Below are 4,806 nucleotides of genomic sequence, written 5' to 3' on the forward strand. Positions count from 1 at the left end.
TCAATTAGATTTCAATTAGAAATAATTCTAATGGATCCATATATAATTGACATGTGATGTATTCCCGGCCCAACCATAGTCAAGCCCATATATGCACGTGGCAATAAGATACTGCTAGGTCCATTTCTGGCCGTCCGATCCAGAGGAAATTTGGGAAGGGAGAGATGAGAAAATCACGGAATCCGAGGCAAGAAACGACCAATAACCACCATCAACGGCTGGATCCAAGGAAAGTTCCCTTTCAGAAATTTTTTATAATAATGTGGAAGAAAAAGCTCCACGCCCAATCAAATTAAAATAGGTCCATGATCAGCTTAGTGGGACCCTATCTTGGCTACCGACAGATAACTTCACTGAGGCTTAACGATGTAATAACAGTAAGATTGCTTTGCTCACTCACACTGACTTTCCTTCCTTCCTGTAAGTGGGATGATTGGCCTCCCAATCCTGTTGAACTTAATTGACCCGGAATGGCCAACAAGTGGGTGATATTGGTTCGGACGCCATCGGGTCGACCCATTCACTGACCAGGTCAAGGGCTGTTCTTGAACTAAAATAGCCGGTAGGGGTGTCAATTGGTCGGTTTGTGCTGGTTTCGGTTCAGGTTGAATCATTCGGTGTGATAATGTAAATCTGAAACCAAACCAGTAAGGGAAGCTTTGGTTTTGATCAGTTTTAGTTTCAATTCAGTTTGGTTTCTGATTCTTATCGGTTTCTCTTATCACTTTGTTATTTGGTTGGATTCAGTTTGACATATTTATACAAAAATATGAAAAAAATATGTTTTTTGAAATGGGTTTTGGGTTCCTATCAGGTTATATCGGCTTGGTTTTGATTTCGATTTCGGTCCGATTTCTCATCTGGTTTCGTTTTGGTTTCAAGTGTTCAATACCCCAATCTGAAGCCGATCCAATAAGAACGGTTCGATTTGGATTATCAGTCTATTCGGTCCGATTTCACCGAAGCTAGGATTTGACACCCTACTAGTTGTTCGACCAATCCGATGACTCGATTCAAATCTGGGTCATGAAACGTTCTCCATGGCACTTTATAGGGTGTTTACATAATTGGTAAATTAGAGAGAGGATCATGAAGACCTTTTAAGTAGGGATGTAAACGGATCGGATTCATTCGGATAGTGCTATATCCGCATCCGCATCCGATAGCTTTCGGACGGATTCGGATAGTGCTAAGCGGATACGGACCGGATCTGATCAAATATTTTATCCGCTTACATGTAAATATAGCGGATAGCTATAAGCGATCCGTATCCGCATCCGCTTAACTTTTGGACGGATTCGGATAGTGCTAAACAAATACTGGACACGAAAGAAACAGATTGCGACTATTCATTTACACCCCTACTTTTAAACCATTTATTATAATCCGTCCCAAAATTTATAAAAAAAATATATTGTTTAATAACTAATTAAAACTATGATTTTCATGTAATGGACGTGAGCACTTTGTCTATAAATAGTACTAAATCTATAACGGCCAACAAGAAGAACAAGCAAGTCACTCTCTCTCTCTCTCACACACACAGAGTAGTAGTGCTCTAGAAAGCATCCATTATGGCTAATTCCCTTCACTTCTCTTTCCTTTCTTTCTTGTTACTCTCCTATTCTCTATTTATGCATTGCTTCCCCAAGTTGTGTCTCTGCTTCAATACCAAACACTTATCAACAATTGGAACTCATTGATCGCCGGCCGGAGCCACGTGGTACGGCAGCCCGGATGGCGCCGGAAGTGTTGGTAATTGAAAAGAGCAGCACTGAAAAAGCTACTAATTAAGATTGTAGTTTTCCTTGTTATTGATGCATACATATATTTTTGTGTAGGTGGAGCTTGTGGATATGGAACAGCAGTTTCACAACCTCCTTTCTCTTCCATGGTCACAGGAGTTGGCCCATCTTTATATAAATCAGGCAAGGAATGTGGAGCTTGTTACCAGATAAAATGCACAAAACATCAGTTATGCTCAGGGAATCCAGTGAGGGTACTGATCATTGATTCCTGCCCTGGAGGACCTTGTCTATCAGGCTCTGCACATTTTGATCCAAGTGGAACTTCATTTGGAGCCATGGCTATCCCAGCACAAGAAGATAAACTCCAGGATGCCGGAGTCTTGGAAATCTGATACTCACGGTATGGTTGCCTTTGATGATCATTAATATTAGGAACTTTATCAGGGTAGAACTCATCCTTAAAAGTTAGCCGTTAAGGAGAAGGTGTCCTAGTTCTTATAAATATAAACCCCTCATTCATATCCGATGTGTGACTATTTTTTTACTTATGATTAATAAAATTTGTTATGGTTGCAGTGTAGCTTGTGATTATTCAGGGAAGAGAGTGGCATTCCATGTGGATCCAGGGTCCAATCCCTTCTATTTATCAGTTGTTGTTGAGTTCGAAAAAGGGGACGGCGATCTCGCCAGAGTGGAGCTGAGGGAAACTTCGACGAAGAAGGAGGAGAAGGTATCAGGGGATGTGTGGAAAGCCATGCAACAATCTTGGGGAGCTGATTGGCAGCTCAACTCTGGAGGTTCAGCATTACAAGCTCCATTGTCTATACGTTTGATATCTCAGTATTCTGGACAGACCTTAGTAGCAAAAAATGTAATTCCTCATGGATGGAAGCCTGGTGCCACCTATAGGTCCTTGGTTAACTACCTATGAAGCTATGAGGCTATGATACCTCAAGGTTAGCTTAAGCCCTCCAAGAGCTTCTCCAAGCTTATCATATATAACGATTAGTGAAGGTCTTTGGTTTTTGTTGTGAAGGCAGTTAAGCTGTTGCAAAAGTGCTTAAATTTATACTCATTGGCAATGAAATGCTTTTTGTAAGCTGCAGGAAAGATATAGTAACTCTAAATCAATTGACCAAAAGATAACAACTTGTAGAAAACAAGAATCTAAAATGATGTAGAAAACGAATGAAAACCGCAAATAACAATCACACATTTGCACACAAAAATTTACATGGTTCAGTAAGATTGCTTACATCCGCGGTGAGATGAGATCTGCTTACACTATTAATGGAGAATAGGGTTATAGTCGCTCATCCTTACACTTTTCTCTAATCGATATATTACAAAGAAAGAACCTTCGCTACAAATATATAGTGAAAGTGTGAAACCCTATACATTTAATTTACCAAAATACCTATATAGCCACAAAAAAAAAAAATTATCCCTTTAGAATCAACCCACTAATGCAAGCAACGGAATATAGGACATCGTACCCCAAACACAACTATCATCACTAACACTACCCCACACTTCAATCCTTGAAAGAGAGCTAATCACAACAGAAACAAATTATCCCACCTCCATACAGATACAGAACAGAGAAAATATGCAAGGAAAAGACATATATATAAGAGAAACAGCCATTACAATTACATCATTTAAACTTCAACTTCAAGAATAAAACTTCCAGAAATCTCTCTTCAACACAGCAACCTGAACCCCTTCAAATTCCTTTCTAACCACAGCCCACACAATCTCAGTATCCCCTCCATCATAGCAATGAGGCCATGCAAAGATCTGCTTCTCTCCTCAAACCAACCACAAACAATGTTTGAGATCATCTTCCAGACAATCTTAACCTTTTCAGGAAAATTGAAAATGATCAATTCAGACCAATTAAAACCTGGGAAAACAATGGTTATATCTATTGAACAAGCCTTCTGAACCCTGAAGTTGAAACACACAACTGATTTGCCTAAGCTGAAATTGTTTCCTTATCATCTTGTTTCCATTAAAGATCCAACAAATGCATATAGATTAAGACATTGAATAATGAGTAAACCCGCCCCTACCGCAAATATACACAATTTTTTTTCTAATGAGGGTAATAATGTCATTTTATGTGTAGTAAAAAAATATGCATGACAATGATATCTTTTGATAATGATATAATGATACGTCACTTTCAGATAAATATTAAAAAATCTTTTATACCTCTATCTTAAATAATTTTTGAAAACAAGACAAAGAAAATTAAAAGAAAGGGTCAAATTCTAAATAGATGTATCATTCCTACCCTTTATAAAATTTTATACTCAAATTTAATAAAACATTTTTTTGTGTATTGGTCTATTTTCCTTGTATTTTTGGTCGTTCATTTTCTCTGCTTAGAGTGTCTCAAAAATTTCAGTTCCATTGGACATGCCATGTGGTAGAGCTAACCTTCTCCCTTATTATTGCCTCACCACCACCAAATATATGTTACATATGCAAAAATGTCTTAATATGTGTAAATGAGCCTCCCATTTATTTCCTCTCCCTGACTCCAGGATCTTTGTAACCAAGACTCCTTGAGTTTTTCATGCCCATTATTCAATAAAATTTCTTTCTACCCACAAAAAAGAAGTAGATCCCATCAAAAGAAAATAGTTGCCAAAGTAATCCCCATACAAACCATGTTATCTACTAAGCAAATATGTGATTTACCAAAAAAAAAAAAAAAAAAGCAAATATGTGATATGTCTCCACTCATTTGGATATTTAAAAGGAAGTAGTTCTCTGTCTGGAAGTGTGGCCTACGCCAGCATTACCATGAGTCTATCTCTCTCCTCTCCTCTTCAGGTGTTTTTTCGTACACTCTGGATAGAGTTCTTTTTCCCTATTTACCCTTTAAAAATATCCTTGAAGACTTATTTTTCGAGTAATATGTCCTTGAAGACTTCATGATCTACCATTTGATGGGTTTATGAGTCCTATGATAATGAGATTGAGGGTATTTCAAGCACTTCATATACTGTAACGAATACACTAATAGAGTCTCTAGACAAGGATTTGT

The sequence above is a fragment of the Telopea speciosissima genome, chromosome 1 (genome assembly GCF_018873765.1).
Source record: "Telopea speciosissima isolate NSW1024214 ecotype Mountain lineage chromosome 1, Tspe_v1, whole genome shotgun sequence".
Classification (NCBI taxonomy): domain Eukaryota; kingdom Viridiplantae; phylum Streptophyta; class Magnoliopsida; order Proteales; family Proteaceae; genus Telopea; species Telopea speciosissima.